Raw genomic sequence first — 13,264 nt, forward strand, 5'->3', positions numbered from 1 at the left:
ATGAAGGATATGGTACTGCAAACCCCTCCCTCATCCTTCTTTGGGCCCTTAGTTGCCATTCTTGCCCCTTACTTAGGATAACCCATAAGTGTTGTTACTCATACTATGGCAGATTTGGAGGATGCTGAAGCAATGTGGGCATGGAAGAGTGTGGTCCCCTACTGAAAGGAAGGGCTTAAACGGTCCTGTAAGAGTCATGAGGATCCAGATGTGGCTTGATTTAATAGGGACAGGAGCAGAGAAAAATTCGATGGGAAGTCAAATAGAATATTACTGGAGCTGTGGCAACAGTTGAATCTTGGGCGATGGTTTTGGCCAGGGAGGACCAAGAAGCGGAGGCTGGAGACAGAGCACAAGCCTGGCCTGTGTGCCCGCAAGACTTTCTGCTGGAAGGTAAGCTGACCTCACTTGAACCTGCATAGGAAGAAGACTGGGCAATACAGTTTGACTGAAGGTAGGGTTTCGGCACCCGCCTTGGGATACTGAGTGGGTACCAGAGGCCACATGCTGAAATATCAATTCATTGGTCCCCAGTGAATGTACAATGTCTCCTGGATCTGGTAGATACAGGAGCTGAGTGCTCACTGATATATGGCAACCTGAGCAGTTTCTCAGGACCCCTGCTGCAATAGATGGATATGGGGGTAAGGCTATCAGAATGAAACAAGTCCAAATCCCATTGGGAATAGGGTGTCCACACCAAAAAGAGTATACTGTGTATATCTCTCCTATCCCCAGATATATTTTGGGGATAGATATCCTGTAGGGCCTGTAGTTACAGACCACTTCAGGTGAGTTCAGACTGAGGACATGTGTTGTAAAGGCAGTTCTGAAAGGACATATTAAGCACCTATGCATAGCTTTGCCTGTGCCTCAGTGGATAACTGATACCAAGCAATATAAATTGCCCGGAAGGTATAAAGAAATTGGAGAAACCCTCCAGAAACTGAAGGTGGGTATTATAAAGCCCACCCATAGCCCTTAGAATTCCCCAGTGTGGCCAGTAAAAAAGCTAGGTGGCTCCAGGCATATGACCATGGATTCCAGAGAATTGAATAAAGTCATACCCCCTTTGCATGCTGCTGTCCCCTTTATTTCAGGCCTTACAGGCACCCTCAGTCATGAGCTAGGGACATATCGTTATGTTGTAGAGGTTGCTAATGCCTTCTTTTCCATTGACATAGAACAGGAAAGTCAGGAACAGTTTGCCTTCACATGGGAAGGATGGCAATGGACTTTCACTGTCTTTCCACAGTGGTACCTCCGCAGCCCCACCATGTGTGATGAACTTGTAGCCCAGGACTTGGAAGCATGGGAGAAACTGCCAGTGGTGCAGCTGTACCATTATACTGATGATATGATGCTCATGTCTGATTCTCTTTCCAACCTAGAAGGTACAGCACCTAGACTGCTGCGACATCTACAGGAGAAAGGAGGGCTTGTGTACAGCACCAAAGTTCAGAGACCAGGTTTGTCAGTCAAATTCTTGAGGGTCATCTGGTTGGGTAAGACTAAAGTTATACCAGAAATAATCACAGATGAATTCCAGGCCTTTCCTATCCCTAAAACTGTGGCATTACTACAACAGTTTTGGGGCCTTTTAGGCTACTGGATAGTGTTTATCCTGCACTTGGCACAAATTGTGAAGCCCTTATATCTTTTGGTATGTAAGGGCATCATGTGGGACTGGAATGACACACGTGCATCTGCTTTTAGTGCTGTAAAAATGGGGAGTCAAGGCCGTGCAGGTCTTGAGTGTGATAGACCCGTCTAGGCTCTGTGAGCTGGATGTTCATGTGACCAAAGGCAATTACAGGTGCAGTCTCTGGAAATGGATTGAATGAACTTGCTAACCTATTGAATTGTGTTTGCAACTCTGGAAAGGAACAAATGTGTGGTACACCTTAATAGAGAAACAGTTGGTTGCCATGTATGACATCTTGTTAGCTGCAGAGCCCCACCAGAATAGTCCCGATAAATGTAATAACCACCTATCCCGTTGCGTGGTTAGTACGAGACTGGACCCAAAAGCTGTGGAGTGGCATGGCACAGATACCTACACTGGCCAAGTGGGTTGCATACCTAAAGCAGTATAGCATCTTCTCTACTAGCCCCTTGAGTGAAGAACTTAAATGCTTATTGGGACCAGTAAAATATACTACTGACAGGCAGGAAGAATTTGCTTTAGAACCATTAGTATCAGACAGCCCTTATTGGGAGGGAAGAGCCTCTACACCTGAAAATACATGGTACACAGATGGCTGCAGTGGGCAGCCCCCAAAATGGAGGGCTATAGCTTTCCATTCTAAGACTGAGACTATATGGATGGAAGATGGTGAGAGGAAAAGCAGTCAATGGGCAGAGATGCAGCAGTGGGCTTGTGATCACCCAGGAGCCCTCCCTAATAGTTGTTTGCACTGTCAGCTGGGCCATCTATTGAGGCTTGACTCTGTGGCTACTGACATAGTACAAAAGTTGTGGCAAGACTTACAGGCCTCTGGTCAGACTAAAACAGTTACAGAACATCATGTGACAGGTCATTTTCCACTGACATAGCCAGAAAATGATGAAGCAGATGAAGTGGCCCAGGTACATTGGCTAGAAGGGAAGCCTGTCTCTGACGTGGCTCAATGGGTATATTAATGTTTGTTCCATGTGGGGCAGAAGACAATGTAGGCTGTAGCCCATTGGTGGGTTCTGCCTTTGACCTTTGAAGAAGTCAGGAGGGCCCAGCAGGAGTGCACTGTATGCTCTAAAAGGTACTTCTTATGCTGAGTCCCACAGCAACATGGGACAATAGCTATGGGGCCAGTATCCCTCGTCAGGTGGCAGATAGACTCTATTAGGCCTCTGCCTGTGTCAGAGGGGTATCAATATGTCTGACTGGTGTGTACACAGCTGCTGGACTTCTGGTTACTTTTCCTGCACATTGTGCAGACCAACAAATGACCAAGGGGGCCTAGAGCATCTCTTTGCAGCCTATAGTCAACTTCAGGTAATTAAGAGTGATCAAGGCACCTATTTTACTAGACATGCACTAAAAGAATGGGTGTAACAATTAGGGATAAAGTGGAAGTTTCATGTACCATATAATCCTACCAGGGAAGGCATGATAGAGAGGCACATTGGTTTGTTAAAATCTGGCCTAATGTCAGACATCTATAGTGTATGGGGATGTCAGTCCGCTTACGGACAGTGCTGCGGCATTTGAATGACAAGCCCCAGAAAGGGGCACTGCACCCCATAGACATGGTAATACACGGTGCTGCCACCCTGTACAGCTGCAAGTACAAACCAAGGAGGGATCATTTAAGCCAGGGTTTGGCCACCAGAATATCTTGCTATCAGCAATAACTGCAATAAGACCCAGAGACTCCATTCAGTGGACGTGGCCTTGGATGTTTCAGCACATGGACTAGTAATAGCTGGCCCTGGCACCTTGGGAGCAAGGCATATAGGCTGGCCTCCTATCTATTCCTGGGGTAATGGCACAGTGGCCTCCAAAGATCATGGTCGTGTACTCAAAAAGCCAGAAGGTAAGAGCATCTTGCCAGGGAGTTTTGTTTTATCATTATGGCCAGTGCATGCATCTCTAGTAGCACTATATACATAGACCCCTCAGTAAAGGTATGGAATACTAGATCAGATGGGGCCCCTTCCTGCCATTGTCCTGTCATAGGACCACACTCTTGCATGCATCCTATCTGATGGGCAAAACTTGTCTATGTTAGTATCATTAAAGCATGTGTCTTATTGCTCTTAAGGTTAATCTCCTCTAATGTCCTTGTGAATTGGGTGCACATTCGACCAAAACCTGTTACTCTCTGGGTGGGCACAGAGCTCCCTATTAGTACTGCTACTGGCCTCCTGTGGAAAGTACAAATCATGAACTGGAACTGGTTTGAATACAGTTGTAATGACCACTGATGGCAGTTGATCTCCTCAGGCTTGAGGGTGAGTATTATTATTATAATTTTTATTGTTACAAGGTTCCAGCTTTCTTGCACAGGGACCATTGCTGAAGATTGATCTCCCCTGTGGAAAGTGTAAGTCATGAGCTCATCTAAGTAGAACTAGTTTGAATACAGCTGGAACGACCACTTGGTGGCAATCAATCTCCTCAGGCTTGAGGATTATTATAATTTTTGCAGTTATCTGTATCCTAATTTTTGTTGTTATGTGTATATTGTTCTTTTTCTCTGTTGCTGTTGTAGAATCTGGTTACAGTGCTCCAGCTTTCCTACACAGGGAGACAGACCACTACAGAAGATTGAGGGCACATGGACTGGGGGATGAGAATCCTTGAGGGGTGGAGTGTAGGGAAAATGAAAGTTCCTATGGCCAGGATCCCACTTGACCCTAAAATCCTTGATGTGTTATTGGCCTACTGCTAGGCTAATGCTTACACACCTGTTGGCAATAAGCTCTTATTGTCCGTGTTACACCATAAAGAGCCCTGCCCAGTACTCTGCCTGGAGGCAGAGATAGTAACAGGCTTGCTGAATGCAACTGCCCCAGAGGCAGGTATGATTTCAGCACTTGACCTGCCACTGGGTGAATAAAGCTTGATATAAATCCTTTTCCCCCTAACGTTCCATTTTACTCAGTCTCAATAAATCCAGAGTGAACATGCCAGGCGGCAGTCTGCCTCAGGCAAGGCAGTACTTTAGTTCCAGTAGGCTGACAGTCAATGCCAGGTGGTGAGTCCTCCCAAATGCAAGAATCAGGCAGACTTGTTCTGGGCTGGCTGACACCACACAATAAGCCTTAATATTACTAATAGCTCACACCTAATAGACACTGTTCTAAGTATTTTTAACATCATAATGATTTAATCTTCAAAACAACCATGTGAGGTACAACTATTACCCCCTTTTGAAGATGAGGAAACTGAGGCTCAGTGGTTAAAGACCTTGGTAAAGGTGACCCAGCTAGGAAGAAACAGAACTGAACTTTGAACCCAGTCCATTGTTGCCTTAGACTGTTACATATCCTGCCTCAACTCTCTTCAGAAAGTTCATTGGTATTTTCAAAAGAAGAAAACATCAGGTTTATGCACTGGGACCACACTGGCTGTGTGCCTGTCTCTATATAATCTTCCTGTGCCTGTATAATATATATACGAGGGTCCCTCAACCTGACCCTCTTCTTATTCATGCCACCTTCAGACCTTGCTGTCTCCAAGCTGAGCTCTTTGAGGGTTTCCAAGGACAAAGTACCTCATCTCCACCCCACTGCTGTCATCTCCTCTTTGGCCCTACATCTCGCCCTGACATCTCCATGTTCCTCTTACCACTCTCTTAATTCTTGTGGATTTATCCTCTTCTGTACCATGCTCTCACTTTATTAGCTTCTCATGGTAGGAGAGCCATTCAGTTAACCAGATTTTATGGAACCAAGTTAGACCCAATTTTTGGTCCTTATTTACATATTTACCTATTCGACTATTTTAGAACAGCCCGAGTCAATTAACACTATGACATAACCTTTCTAAACTGATAATTAGCTTTGATTAATACAACTTAACCTAGTGATAAAGATGGGAATGTGTTTTACTGTTTTCAACATGCCTAAACTTTAAATGTGTGCTTTGGCATATCTAGACACCTACAATAGAATCTAGAATTATTCTAGACACCTAGAATAATGCATCTGAAGGCATGAGAAATTTTATTCTGAAAGGGTCTTATTGTGAAAATGTATTCACTTTCCACAAGTTCCTTTTGAGTAATGGCTATGGTCTTCAACCTTAAGTCTACTAAGTGAGGCTTGAAGATCTCAGACAAGAGAAATTCTTTGCATCTGAAGACCTCATAATTTCTGTCGAAAAGCTTAATTATAGGTCTATTTCTCCAGGTTAGAAATCTAATATTTACTAATATAATAAAAATTCATATTTTAAAGTTTAAATATCCATATGGTCACCTAAAAATGAAGCAATGAAGTCAGTTCTTAAATACTTCAAATCACTGAATATTATTTTTTCCTAAGTATCAGTAGAATTTTAGCCAGAAACTACTCAAAGTCAACACCACCTCTCTACATTTATCACTGCCAGTCTTGCTCTGCATATTTTTTTTGGTATTTGCCATGCATTGTTAATGGTGATTGTCATGTAATTAAATCACTGCTCATCACAAGAGCCTGTTTTTATGCTGAGATAAGCATCAGAAACCTGCTGCAAGACCCCCAGATCAATAAAGATGTTCCCTGTAGGATTACAAAGAGGCTGGGGTTGAGCAGGGCACCAGAATTAATTAGGAATGATTTCTCTTTTTCTTTCTACTTTCAATATATTTTTAATTGTTTTTCCTTTTTCAGTGGCTCTACCCATCTCTCTCTCTTTTTTCTATCCCACTGATACTCAAACACTTCTGTCCAGAGATCTGTAGAAGCTGAGCTCTTATCTCATCCACTTTCTCAGTCACATCCCTAAACTGCAACTTAGCTTAGTCCTAGTGATCTCAGAGTGGCATCATTTTTAAAGAAACTTTGAACTCTAGCTGGCCATCCAATTTCAGGAAGCTATTTGTACATTAAAATACAAGCTTTGATCTGCAGGTGGATTTCTTGTTTTACTTGGCATGTTCTTGACAAAACTGTGATGTCCTTTTGAAGGATTAGTGTATTCTAAAGTGAAACAAAATCCAAATCAAACCTGAATTTTAAAAAAAAAGAAAACATTTTTGTCTTTAAAATACTTTGTATTACATCTGAATTATACATGAAAGAACTAGGAATGCAAGGGCTCATTACTTCATACGGGAACCATTGTGTTCTAAGAAAAAGATGTATCTTAGTATAGATGGAGATGCTGTAACAATCAGAGCTCCTATATTGCTGGTTTTGAGGATTATTAAAATTGTTGGCTGCAGAAATGGAGACCAGATATTAGTGAGGCTGGAGCTGCAGGAGGTGGTGTTGGTGGGGAAAGGGAGGTAATGACAGTCAAAGAGTAAGAGTTGATGTGACTATTTCCAGGAATTGAGAAACAGATTTCGCAAAAGAGGAGTAAAGAAGGAAATAAACAAATATTCTAAAACAGGAAAGAGAAAGTGGTCTATTAATGGTGACCCCACATGACCTCATGGTAAGAGTCCATTATCAGGTACCCAGAGTTCCAGCTGGGCCTTGACAGAACGACAAAGTCAGGATGACTACTTTGACACTTCTTGCATCCCCCTAGTCTTCTCTAATTAAATCACACATGTTTTCATGTTTTCCATCCACACACACTTATTGTGGACCTACTCTTAGGGTTTGATGGCATTTAAGGGGGTGCTAATACTCCCTTTTGCTACCTGAGTTCAGAAACAACCAAGAGATACATGTAAGAGTCAAACAAATAGAGATGAAAATACATCTTTATTACTGGTGCAGGACAAACAGGACACATGGGCCTCCTGATACTGGGCCCCAGAATTAACTAGGCTTACCCAGTTAAACGCAGAGAGTGCTGGTCACCAAAGCCCTCCATGCACAAAGGCTCGCTCCTCTAAGACTCTGCCTACTCATGCAGACAGGAGGGTCCAAAAAGAGAGAGATTGGGTGTGAGCGGGCTCGCCTGCTTCCTCCCTGCTGGTGGGGTCATGTTGTTGGAAGCACTAGAGGGAGGTCAGCAGTGTCACTGTAATGTAGCTCTCTTTATGACAGTCTCTCAAGGAGTGGCCTAGGACAAAGGACCCTTCCTACTAGCAGCTACTATATGGCCTAAGAGAGACACACACAAGATTCCTACCAGGCAGGAACTAGGTGCAGCCCATGCCTTCAAGGAGCATATAATCCAGTATGGAAAAGAGAGCAATAAAGCAGTGGTAACACATGACCAACTTTCTTTCCCAGAAAGCGGAGCATGCTGGACTCCTAAGGAAGTAGCCAGCCTGACCCACGTTTCCCACCTTATGTAACAACGTTATCCCAGCATATGGTCCTTTCCCCTCAAACTGCACTACTTTTTAATCCTAAATGCATATACCTGCCTTGATCCCAAATATTTTTTTCTCCCTTCTCTCTCTCCCAGAGGCAATCATTCATTTTTCAGTGCTTTTCCAATATTGCACCTTTTTTAAGAAACATGTTTTGACTCCCACCAGCACACATAACTGTTCCTGGTTTTAATGTGATATACCGCTTTGTTCCTTTCTGATGGCAGTTGTCCCTTGCACACATATTACAGGAATTTGTCTGCTGTGGGGACAAGCACTGCCTGCTTGTAACCTCTTGTTCCAGAATAACCATGTGCCCATATGTTCCCCTCCTTTGGGCCGTATGCCAGGTATACAGTACGTTGATGGCCTGGGGTTGGCCAGATCTAGGTCTGTCTTTTCTATGGAAACATCTTATTGGGAGGCAGACTCCTCTGACCCAGGTTTTGTTGGGTGCTGGTGGCACAAGAATGATTCGTCCTAGCAAAGCATGTAGTCTCTGTCCCCCATCCCTGGCACACATGTAGCCTGTCCGCGTTGCTGTGCACAACCTCATCCCATGGGCCGCTCCTGGACTCTCTATACCTAAGTCCCATTAGACCCTCCTGCATCCTGTGTCATCTCCAGGTCTTTCCTCTAGTCTCTCAAGCATTTTCCCACCGTGACCTGCCCATTCGGGTGTGCAAATGGACTTGTGATCACACTCATGCTCATCTCATCCCTGCCTTGGTTGGGGCATCCTCATCTCTAAATGTCTCCTAACCTCTAAGAGGTTTTACAGGTGGGCCTTCAGAAGGAATATTCAGTAAATGGAAAGAAGAGAAAGAGAAGAGAAGCATTACTTAGGTTTATTTCATTCATTTGTATTCATTTACCAGGTTAGTCGGTCAACACGTAGGAATGTCTGGCACAAACAGGCCTTGTTGCTAGGTGTTATGTAAACGAAGAACAAGTACAATGGGGGTCTGCCTTTTAAACAGGAAAATAGACAATAATACCCAATACTTCACAGTCTTTCCCGCTGCTGGCATTTAGTATTAAATTCCTTGGTATTAAGGGAATAATGATAGCCTCCATGGATGGCCAAGGCTAGGGCAAACCAGTGGGAGATGATCCCAGGGCTTCGCTCCTTTCATGACTGGGTCAGCCTCTGATGACCCCTCACCTCTGTCCGTGTGCCCAGATCTCCCTACATCCAGGGAAGGAGACGTAGAGCCGTATGGCCTGAGCAACTTCCCTGAGCCCTAAAGCAGCCTCATCCCTCCATGCAGAACTGCAGCTCCCAGTTGAAGGTCTTTACCTCTAGAAGGTGGCAAATCTGTTGTCAAAAGGAATTCGGGTTTTTCTGAAAAGTTCCAAAGGAATAAGAAATTTCATTATTTGCTCCCTGCAGTCTTCATGGCATCTCTTTGTAGGCTCAATTTTCTCTGCATTTTGTATTTTTCATAAAACAAAACATTTTCCCTCCATTGGAGAGGCTCCGAGTGACCTTCGTGTTGTTTATTACCTCTCTGGCTGTATTAAACCTCCAAGCTGTGCAGCGGGGTTTCTAAAGGACACAGGCCTCAAACCTGCCAACCTATCAATTTAGTGGGGAGAAAAAAATAAAAGTGTGCCTCTCCCATGCCTGAGATTGTATTTGTAAGTAACCCCCCTTCAGCACAGACCACATTGCTCATGAAGAGAAACCTATTCTTGCAGAGTTTAGATAAACCGTTCCTTCCTCCTCCCCATCTTAGACCTTAACTGGTGCTTGCTTTTGCCTCAAAATGGAATTGCTTCTCCTCTTTCTGAAAGTAACTCTTCTCTCCAAGGACTCTGATACAATGTCTAAAGAAAGCCACTCCAGCCCACCGGTCCCCAGCAGTGGTTGGGGAGGTGACTTTCAGTGTAATGAGGTCTTGTTGCCCCCAGGGCCCTAAAGGAAATTAGGAGACCCAGTATATCCTTGGCAACTTCTGGACTCTGTGTCTGACACTCTCCGCAGTCAATCAGTTTATTGGTTTCCATGGGTTTGTTTGTTTATAATGATTTGTGGCTTTAAAACTTTGAGGAATTGAAAAATACCTTCCGCAGTTCTTTCTTCTTTTTGTGGAGTGCGATTCTCTATTCAGGATAGGCAGGAGACCCATCCAGGACCGGGGGCTTCCCTGGGTTTTAGATAGAAGCCACTGAAGGGTGCTGGTAGATTTTGTATCTGTTGGTAGGCTGGAAGGAGCTCCAGGCAGCTATCTTGTCTGCTGAGTGGGATAAAATCTAATGCAGATGACAACAGTAAGATATGAGCTCTTGGGTCCCCCCGGAAATGAAGCAAGAATCATCACCAGACATCCCAGTGAACCCAGCCAGCAATTTCCTTTTCTGTATAGTTACATGGTGTTGGGATTCCGTCACTACGACATGAATCATGACTAATGCATATAACAATGCAAAAGTGCTTTCTTCTACTGATTTGCAGGTTTTTTGATTACATATGGAATAAGCATTAATTCATGTTCGCTGGATATGTCTATTCCCCTTCTAACTGTATCTTCATGGTCTTTGCCCCCATTTGACAATTTTCTTTTTGCTTTATAATAAATAACTTTTTATATACTTAAAGTGTTAGTCCCTGTTCTGTCATGTGTGTTAGCAGACATTTTTTGCCCAAATCGTCATACGGTTTTTGACGTTGAAAGTTTTCTTGGCAAGCAATATTTTTTGTATTCATTCTGCCATTGGCTTTATGGTTAAAAAAGCCCTCTGTAATCCAAGATGATTTTCGATTTAGCACACAAAACATTTAAAAATTAATAGTATTCCTCCATATTGGGAATAACCATTCAGAAAAAGACAGAAAATAAGATACCTTTAAAACAGCAACAAAAGCTAGAAAGTGACCAGGACTTAATCTAAGAAAGAATAAATAGGCACATGTGATGAATCTTGATAGAATTAAAGGACATAAAAAAAGATTTGATTAAATGAATAGATTAACCATTTCTTTGATGGGAAAATTTAATAATGAACTTAATATTAGTTAGTACTGAGAGATTACAAAATGGTAGATATTTTCTAAAGGACTTCTAATGCATTAACATTTAAACTTCTCCGTAACCCTAAGTAGTCATGTTATCAAGGAAGTTAGAGTAGATCCTGGATTGAAGCACGTAGAGCTGGAGAAGTCGAATGGGAATGATGGCTGGGTAGAAAACCAAATATAAAGACAAGAGAGTATGTTTGACACAGAGACCAATGGGTGATAGTGAGCCGTGAATTGAGGACAGGTTTTATTTTGTGCTTTATCCTGAGGTCCCCTAAACAATGGAAGAACAAAGTGAAGCAAAGCAAAATAAAATCATGAACCTGTATTATCTTCTAGTACTTTCAATGTTTTATTTTTATCTTGTGTCATAGTGAGAAAGGAATTAACCTTATTCTTTACCTCCCCCCTAAAAAATTTTAGCCTATTTCCTGAATATATTTTATGGATAATTCCTTCTTTACTACTACTTTTAAGTGCCGACTTTCTTTTATAATAATATATGTGGATCTGATTCTCCTGTTTTGTTCTATTTCTTCCACCAGTGGAAAACTTTAAAGCATACTGGTTTTATATAGCTCTTCTGACTTCCCATTCAATCAATCACTAGTTTTCATTAATTCTACCTTCTGAATATTTGTCAAATCTTTACACTTTCCATTTCGGGTGCCCTCACCTTGGTTAATTGCACTGCCATCTTTCTCCTGGGATACTGCACAGCCCATTATTTTGTCTCTGTAGGTGCGTTCTTAATCGATTCCAAATCATTAGAAAAAAATAAACTTCTTAAACCATTTATTTGATTATGCCACATCCCTTCTCCAAACCCTTATAGTGATTGTCACTGCACTCGAGATCCTTTCCGTTTTGCATGGTCTGCATGTGGCCCCTACTTACTTCTCTCTATTCTTACCCCACGTCTCTCTCTCTAGAGTTCCACTTGTCCACACTGGCCTCCTTTTGTTCTTGAAGTGCCAATATTTTCCCATTTCAGGGCCTTCAAATCTGTGTTCCCTCTCCTAGGAACTCTCTGGCCTTTTCCATCCTTGAGCCAGGTTAAAGGTTCTTCCTCGTAAAGGCTGACATTTACGGATTGGGTATACTGCTCAGCAGGAGAGTGACACCATTTGTGTGCCGCTCAGAGTAGGTTGTATCCTCTAATTTGGACACAGAAAAATTGCAACACCAGGCACTGCTTCTCCACAAATGGTAACTTTCTTATAAAACACTACAGTAATTAAAATACCAAATACTATTACTATTTACAAATAAATATTAAAACACTTATATCGGTGTCATTATTGCTTTACTTTCTTTCTCTTACACTAGACTGTAAGCTCCTTGAAGGCGAGAGCCATGTCTGTTCTTTTCCCTTGTCCACAAGGGCACACAGTAGGTCTTCAAGTATTTACCGAATGACTAACATCTGGTTGGTCATGTCATGCCCTAACATTCATTCTCCATTTTAAAAAGTCCCAGGCTATCTACCCCAGCTAATTCTTCTACATTAACTTCTGAAAGATTGTTTTCAGGCTCAAAAATGCTACTAGCATTTCATTACATTCATCAATTATTTTTGGATTATGTGCAATCTTTAAAAACAGTAATCTCTTAATAGGTAATAACATTTTATGCTTTTATTCATATGAACTGTAGTTACCTAAATAATTTTCTGAACTACTTTTGACCATGTGAGCAGATTAACAAGAGTAACACAAAGATATAACAATACTCTGTAGTTTTATTCACATGAGTTCTAAACAGTTCCTATAAGGATTATTCCTACCTTATTTTATATTTATGGTTGCAATTGGGTACAATCTTTTCAGAGGGGAGGAATCTTTTTCTTTTCTTATTCTATTTTCAAAGTAGATACATTTCTAATACAGGAAATTTACTGGTATTTATGTATAGTGTTTATCAAGTATTTAAATCAATTATTTCTCTTAATGATTTCAGTAGATCTTACTGAATGTTCTAGGCAGGCAATCATATGATCTACAGACACTTTTTCCCTTCATTATTAGATCTATGATTCCATTTTTGTGCTTAATTTCATCAGTTATTGTTTGCACAATAATTTGAAATAATAATAGTTACATGGGGCATGGGATACCTTCACCATGTTTCTAAACCCAATCGATTTGTTTACCATTATACATGATGCAGCTACTACTTTGGCATAGATTTGTTTTCACATTGAAAAGGAATTTTATCCTCTTTTAAACAAAGCTTTTCTACCAAAAATCATATTCAATTTTAGCATAGGTATTTGAATCTCTCATGTGATGAACCATAAGGATTACAGTTTGGGAAA

General features: G+C 41.9%; 1 long non-coding RNA gene across 1 annotated transcript in view; it reads left to right on the plus strand.

Annotated features, from left to right (window-relative positions):
- Window positions 1-848: 848 nt before the first annotated feature.
- The window catches only part of LOC118968759 (uncharacterized), a 39,641-nt gene continuing 27,225 nt past the window's right edge, over window positions 849-13,264 (plus strand). Inside the window, exons 1-2 of the long non-coding RNA XR_005056592.2 lie at window positions 849-1,469; window positions 3,765-3,954. This is a non-coding gene — a long non-coding RNA (uncharacterized lncRNA). The remainder of the gene's footprint in view (window positions 1,470-3,764; window positions 3,955-13,264) is intronic.

The sequence above is a fragment of the Manis javanica genome, chromosome 18 (assembly GCF_040802235.1).
Source record: "Manis javanica isolate MJ-LG chromosome 18, MJ_LKY, whole genome shotgun sequence".
Lineage (NCBI taxonomy): Eukaryota > Metazoa > Chordata > Mammalia > Pholidota > Manidae > Manis > Manis javanica.